Source organism: Propithecus coquereli, unplaced genomic scaffold, assembly GCF_000956105.1.
Source record: "Propithecus coquereli isolate 6110/MARCELLA unplaced genomic scaffold, Pcoq_1.0 Scaffold106, whole genome shotgun sequence".
Lineage (NCBI taxonomy): Eukaryota > Metazoa > Chordata > Mammalia > Primates > Indriidae > Propithecus > Propithecus coquereli.
In genome coordinates, this window is record NW_012134525.1 from 1,159,760 (window position 1) to 1,167,858 (window position 8,099).

The window sequence follows — 8,099 nt, forward strand, 5'->3', positions numbered from 1 at the left end:
TATTGGAATTACGAGACTGATCTGTTTAGCAGACCAAATTCTCTTAAGCATTACAAAAACTTTAAATACCAAATAAACACAAATTCCTTTTTAACACAAAAACATTTTGTGTTAGTTTTGATTCTCTTAAATTCTTCTATATTTAATTTAAAACCTTGCCTAGTTAAAAGAGACAATTACTACTTTTCTAGCTAACGAATACCACTGTTTAATTTGATCAAGGCACTCACTGGATTCTCGTTGGCAAAACAAAGGGAAGATCCTGAGCCCTATTTAAAGTCTACATGAGGGACTCCAGACTAAAGTAGGTGGTAAGTAGATTCTTAAGATCTGAGTCACATCATTACTAAATTTCAAACTAGATTAGAGTCTGCAATGGCTTGATTGAGTTAAGTATTTCTTTGGCTCTTAAGATACATAAAATCTCCTCTTTAAACATAAAGACCTGTGGTGTAATGACAGAATACTAGTTCTTTTCCTCTATTTCATACCTCTGCTCTACCACTCTTATCGACATTAAAATGATACTGTCCAAATGGACATTTCAAATAGACTTTGTCTATTTGGTATGATGCCCAAGATAATTCCACTTGGACTCTGTGCCATGTGGAAAGACCATGCCAGGCCCCTGTACTCATCTGTCCTGGTAGGAATTTGCCTCGGCCACCTGAGAAACACACCACACCACAGGAATGGAAATACAAAGGCTGTTAATGTATGGATTTCAGGCAAACTGTACAAGCACTCCAGTGAAAATGAAAGGGGAGGGAGAAACGTATTGTTTATAACGATGTTTACTTCTTATCGGTCACCAACCCTTTAGAGGATCTGGTAAAGTTTCTGGCCCTTCTGCATAGACAAACAAACGCTATGGCTTATAATTTCCAAGATTTTTTGTTTCCCCTGACATTCACCAATAAATATCATATTAAAAAAACAAAACAAAACCTTGGACTAGATGGATCTTTAAGGCTCTTTCCCACATGATCCTGAAAACATAATCTGTCAAAGTGACATATTACAGAGGAGATACCAGAAATTTGGTTCAGAGGACTGGTTTCAACAATGACTAACAGAGCTCACCAAAATCAAAGCAATATAAAGTTCAATGGAGATTGGACAGAGTAATTTTCTTCATTTTACAAAAAATGTTTGTGGTCTGTCCTAATTTTCACTGAACATGTATGCCAGAGGTAGCGTATAGTGAAAAATTAACTTGCAAGGTTAAAAAAATAATTTTATTCAGTCTTGAGAAGCAGCAGTGAAGAAAATGTTTATGATGGGTTTAGTCTAAAAGGCTTTTATGCAATGAAAGATAATAAGCTTCTTTTCCACCATTGCTTTAGATAAAATATAATTTCAAGACATAGGAAGTTTTTGTTTGGTTGGTTTTTGGATGAGTTACAGAATATAGAAACAACTTCTCTGGAAATCACAAATTTGAGTCTTCCTCATCTGTCTGAGATAATTAAAGACTACCAAACAGCAAGAAGAAGAACCAAAGGTTCTGTGGATGAATGAATGACCTCTCCATATTTCTTTGTAATCCATAATTCAACACATTTCATAGCAGATAATGCGGTTTTTCCATTAGCTTCATCAGTTGGTGGATCCACACACTCAATGCCATAATATTTACTAAATAGAAATAATTCTATATCATATTATTATATTCTTTAAAGTCTATATTTTATCTATTAATGTCAATGGAGTTTAAATTCCACATTGATAGCACAAGTTTAAAAAAAGAGTTACAGCCACTTTAGACTCTCTTTGTGTCCTCTGTGTGCTAAAAGCTAAAGGCAAACTTCTAACATGGTTTTGCCTTCAGGAGTATTTTTGGAGGAATGGTGGGTTTTGAAAGTATTTTATCTGTAGAGCCCCTCAGAGCCAGGGCTCCTGCATTGAACACATTTAAGTCTTGGGTTTAAGCTGTCTGGCTCTTAGAGTAACAGAAAACAAAGCTCTGATGCATGAGGCCATCAACAAAAGCAACATACTTTCTTTAAAGTTTCAGTTCAATAAATGTTTGCCTCACGGAAAAAGTCTTTTTGCTTTTTGAGACTTTTTCACTCAATAGCTCTCATTTTAAATCATGTTTTTAAAAAATGCCTTTATTTTGGTTGCTAGAGATGGTACTCTCCAAGGTACCTACAAAAATGATGGGGTTGTAGTGAATCAAAAGGCAAGAGGCCTGAACTCCGTGACAATGGGTGAGTCCTTAAACCTCTATGGCAGAAGTAGTGAGAGAAAAATGAAAAATGGAGACACAGTGAGAATGGAGGGAGTAAATGTCTTCAGGAGTTGGGTAGCTATCACAAAAGTGTGGCTTTGGAGAGTGCATACCTCCTCTAAAGGCACTCACATTTGAATTTTTAAAAAATGCAAGGGCCAGGCATAGTGGCTCAAGCCTGTAATCCCAGCACTTTAAGACGCAGAGATGGGAGGATTGCTCTTGAGGCCTGGAGTTTGAGACCAGCCTAGGCAACATGGCAAAATTATTCCACAAAAAATTATTTTAAAAGTTGGGCATGGTGGCACATGCCTGTAGTCCCAGCTACTTAGGAGGCTGAGGTGGGAGGATTGCTTAAGCCCAGGAATTGGAGGTTACAGTGAGCTACAATTAGACTACTGCACTCTAGCCTGGGTAACAGAGTAAGACCATGTCTCTAAAAAAAAAAAAAAAAAAGTAAAAAAAAAAATGATATCCAAGAGGCAGATTAAACCCAAGGATTCAGAGTCTGAGGTGCTTTTGTCCCCTCCTCCACTAACATTCCTGATCTACAAAGAGATTGGCAAAAATCTCTATGTATCTTCACTTCGCAGAAGTGGCCTAGAAGTAAAAACAACTTCTATCAAGTTCCTCAGTGCTGTTGTAGCCAAACCTGTCAATATGTTAGTAAATGTTTCCATTTTCCCTCACTTTCTTTAGGGCCAAGTCCCTTCTTTCAACACTGCATATTTTTCATAGAACACTCCAATAAGCAATCAGAAAAAAATTGCTACATATTTATGTTGAACTAAAACATGCTATATACTAGAACCTAAAGTCAGAATATGCAAATATGCAAAGTGACAAGTAACCACAGGAGAAATAATTCAGTCCAATCACATATAAAATCCAGAAATGATGCTAACTTAGCAATCACTTAAAAAACACGTGTACTCATCCATTCATTCATCCAATTATCCATTCATTCTTTTGTTTGGTCATCATATCCTGTACTCCTATTATTTGGTAGGCATGGAGGATAAAAAGATGAAAGAAAACAGACACATCTTTCGAGGAGACACTGCCCGGAATCGGACAGAGACAGGATGTTGATTGTAAGATAGTGTATGAGAGGATTACAGATGATGTTCTGGGAGCAAAGAGAAGGTATACCTTGCTCAGATAAGGGAGGACAGGGGAGCTCTAAAGTTTTCCTGAATAAAGAGTTTTAAAGGATAAGCAGGAGATGGTTGGGTAGAAAGGAGAATAGTAGTTTAAAGTTAATAGTTTTTTCACACATAACAAAACACATTTGCAGTATGTAAAAGTTTTCCAAGTCTATCATATCCGTGGAAGACTCAGATGAGATCTGAGCATAGCCAACAAAATTCTCTTTGAAGCTCATGGGAAGTTGGCATGATTTTTCCTAACACAAGCCCCACTGATTCCTCTGATGGCACAGGGGACATACAGTGAAAATTCTATGGCATCTCAAATAAATGCAGCTTGAAGAAGATAGCAGTCACAATCCTTTCTCTCTCTCTTTTATGCATGCATGCCCACAATTACTAAAAGTCACGGAATCTTAAAGACCTATCCTTGCAAAGAAACATTCATGTCATCTTTCAAATTTAAAAGAAAGAGAAATTCTCTTATAAATATAGTTGCAAATACACTTAACAGGGAAGATTAGTTCTTAAGACTCCTTGCATATTCAAGGGAGCCAGAGGAGCTGTACCTTCATCCTTCTTCCTTGCTGAAGTTACTTTTGTTTTTAGCTCACTGTACTTTTATCAGTACTAATTGGGACATTCTTCCTGCCAGGGTTTAGCATTTTCAGATTTTCTGTAGGTACTGATTTAATGGCACTGACATTAAGGTTTCTATCCACTGGGTCACATAAAAGCCAACTTAAATGGGCTGCAAAGGAGAAGAGTGTTAAATATCAAAAGGAGTGGGAGGACAGGAAGAGGACTGTCAATGTGCCTACCCCACTATACAGAGAGGATAGCTGGCGCTGGCACTAGTTATTAGCACAGCACGCTGAAGGTCCACTGAGACCGTCCATTGAGCCTCCCCCTGATGGGAAGAAGATCAGGAAGGAGGAGACGGCTATAATCTATCTTCTTTGATTTCACAGACACTGAATCAAATATTCTCACCATGACAAAATAGTAGAGACACAGGCCAATCCCCAAGTCAGCTCTTTGAGCCTTTCCCAAAGGCTTCAGATCAATTTGGCCACCCTCCTGAAACTTGGGCATTTCTATAAAAAATATAGACCCAAAGGAAGACATAGCACTTGGAGGAGGAGAGAGCAAAGGCATGACGAGGTGATGACCAAGAGTTTAGTTTTTCTAAGCCTGTCTTGAATCAGTTAGTACCTGAATTCTGGAGGAGCCAGACAAGCATTTGAGGGAAGCCAGCACAGGCACACCAGAGAGCAGAGAGGATGGGGACAAACTGGAAGGTCCAGGCCCTACAGAAGGGGCAGCCCCTATTCAATTCTAGCCCAGGGTTTTGCCATAACAGCATGCACGTCTAGTATGGTCAGATCTTCTGATATGTCAAGAGAAGCGAAAATATAAATGTTAATGTGAAATCCCCCAATTTAAGTTGGTGACAAATGTAAAACTCATCCAGGCCAAACGAAACACACCTGGTGCCAGAGGCAGCTGAGCAACCACCGGTATGTATCACCTGATTCAAATTTTGAGGCAAAAGTTTAGAGACCATCTCAATAACAGAAAGTAAAATAAATTAGAAACCCCCATAGAGCTCATAGGTACCTGATCTATGCTACTTTTTAACCCAGAAGAGCCCAAACTGCCATAACAGCTGGCCTTGGAATATAAACACCTTTTATGTTTTCTCAAAGCAAACTCAATATTACGTCCAAGATACCCAAGGAAGAAAAATAAAAATGGGCCTGGTTTTGATATTTTGGTTTTCTTTTGAAGGTTTTATGGGGCATGCGGCACTACCCAATAGTTTCCACTGGATCTCTGCAGTCGGTCTTATTTACTAAAATAAATGTGCCGGTTCTTATTTATTGAAATAAATTTGCTCTGATTCTCAGATGACTTCCTTTCACAGATACTAAAACTGAATCGAGTCTCCTCGTACGTTTTGTAGATAAAACGAGGGTCCCTTAACCTGGCTTTGCTCAGCATTTCAGGGACTGTGAGAACAATTTCATTACACAAGGACATCCCAGCTGAATTTCATGATGGTCAAAAGGAGTTCAGGGCTAGAAATCATATCATAAGCCTGATAAAGGGCTTCGCAACCACAGGGCCTTTTTCTCTAAAGTGAGCAGTCAATGGGCAAGGATCGGAAGAGTGCTGTGTCAGGGCCAGGCAGGGGCAGCAGCCTTTCCTTCTCGGAATCTCCCGCAACACAGAGCACAGGCTTAAATTAAAGCAGTGGATTCATGTATTCATTCAGTAAAGGTTTATTTAGTGCCTGCTGCAAGCCAGGTATTATTCTAGGTGCTAGGGAGCACAGCAAATGATACAAAGTTTCTGCCACCACTAAAAAGATTCTAAACCAATACACAAATAAATGTATGTTATGTCAGACAGTGCTGAGTACCATACAAAAAAAAAGGAGAGAAGAATAAGTGGGTCAATGTGATAGAATAATAAGGCTGCTTCAGAAATTTTTCCCTAAGGTCTCCTCAAAGAGCATTTCCTGGATAAGAGAAGGAGTAGGAAACATCACACTCTGGCATTCACATGTTGGTTCACCCCGTAGGGAAAGAGTGTACCAATGTGAAACCCATTTCGGCCAAACTGGCTGTAACTTATATTCTTAGGCTGATTTAGACTCCCTATGTCTCAGTTTCCTCATCTGTGAAATGGGGATAATATCAGCTACCCACCTCAAGGGGATTATATGTGGATTACATATGGCAATAACCCAACGTGTTGTACAGACAGCTTGGAACAGACCATATCAGCCATACTGTTACTGTCACTGGTACCTGGCACCATGTGCAGTTAGTTCGTTTCCCTTCCTCATCTCCCTTCAAGTGATTGCACAGGTGAGTGTGAACATGTACACCAGTGTTTCAAAGCAAGAGTCCTTTTGCAGGAGTGTGTTATCCTAGAGTTCTGCTTAGGCTGCAGGGAGCTAAAGAGTTCTTTTTGAATCAAAGTAAGGAGGAGAGTTCCAAGTTTTTAGCTCTTTTCTCTCCTTCCTTTCCACACATAGAGTTAAAATTTATACACTACTGAAGAATGAGCAACTTTCAAAGGCATTTGATGAACTGTATTATTTCTTGCAGAGAATTTTTCATATGGACTGTATTATTTCTTGCAGATAATTTTTCACAGTGAAAACTTCATATTTCTATAAAAAAAACTATGAAAAAATGAAGTTGTGTTAAATAGTTGTTTTTTTCTCCTTCTTTGAAATGGTATTGCTATAATAGGACTTTACTTTGATTTACATGGGTTGATGACTGCCAAAAAGTTGAATGATAAAATTTTCCAAAGCAAAAATAATAGCTCTAGTCAAATGAATGAAATACTCCAAACATATTTGATGAATAAATTGTAACACTAGTTGAATACCGATTGCCAGATTTTTCAGAGATTGTTGAAAATGGGTCCCATTAGCAATTCAGGTGAGGGAAAAGTGAGAAACTGATTTTAAATTAAATTTGCAAACTGCTTCTGCCGCTGCTGGTGCTGCTTGTGTGCTCGTTCAGTGCAGACTTGGTACCTCTTTTGCAAAGCGGCAGCAGAGGAGACTCTGGCGCTCACCAGGGGCAACGAAAAGCCTAAGGAAGAAGTTAAGCCTGAGAACAACCACGTTAATTCACAGGTGGTGGGCAGGATGGTTCTGTGGTGCCATTTAGATTAAGAGGCATACAACACTTAGTGAACTGATGAAAGCCTATAGTGAATGACAGGGTTTGTCAATCAGGCAGACCAAATTCCAATCAATGAAACAGACATACCTGCACAGTTAAAATTGGAGGATGAAGATACAATTGACATGTTCCAGCAGCAGACTGGAGATGAGAACCTGCTACTGTACTCCAAAACTCTGTCCTTACAGACTAAGAATATATTCTCAGTTATAAAACTACAGTTTGGTTCCACCACATCCTGACTACTACGGGATAGCTTTCTCTATTCTTTCATTTTCCCCTTTCGCATTCCTTTACTGTACATAAAGTAAGCGATACACATGCACAAGCATACTGCATTTCTTTTTATTAAATGACCAATGGTATGTTTTGATGGACATCAAATGGATATGGGATGGGGAAAAACACTGGTTCTGTGAAAATATTCCCTTTCTCCATGAGTGGCAGGCTCATTCAGCTCTTATCTTTATATTCCAGCAAGTTATTTTGCTCTCATTGGTTTAATAACAACAACAAGAAAATAAAAATTCTTGCATACCTTGTTCAATTGGAGAATTTTAATGTTTTTCATTTTTCATTGTAAAACCAAAGACAATTTTATGACTTTTTTCTACATAGCTGTTACATGAGTGGCAATGTCTTAAGCAGGGACAAATTAGTCTTAAAAATAAATGAATCCTAGATAGTGCTCCCTTCGAGTCAAGAGTCTTGTTGGTTAAATAAACTTATTCTTTAAAAATAAATAAATTTGCAAACTTAATCAGACAGCTGCTTACCTACCTTTGGCCAAATAAATTCCATAGATTTTTCTCACTCTCCATTAAAAAGAGTATATAAATTCATCCCTGAAAAAAACTGGCCCTAGGAAATCTATTTGGGAAATAATGTAAATAAAGAAACAACTATTACTTTATGAAAAACAATTAATTTGTAGATGTGTTATGCAGCATACAACCAGCATATCTGCAAATTTATTCCAATGCTTTCAAATTAATTAAATGTATTAGA

General features: G+C 38.1%; 1 pseudogene; it reads left to right on the forward strand.

Moving 5' to 3' along the window:
• The first annotated feature begins 2,209 nt into the window (after positions 1-2,209).
• On the forward strand, positions 2,210-7,333 carry LOC105811956 (annotated as a pseudogene).
• The last annotated feature ends 766 nt before the right edge of the window (positions 7,334-8,099 follow it).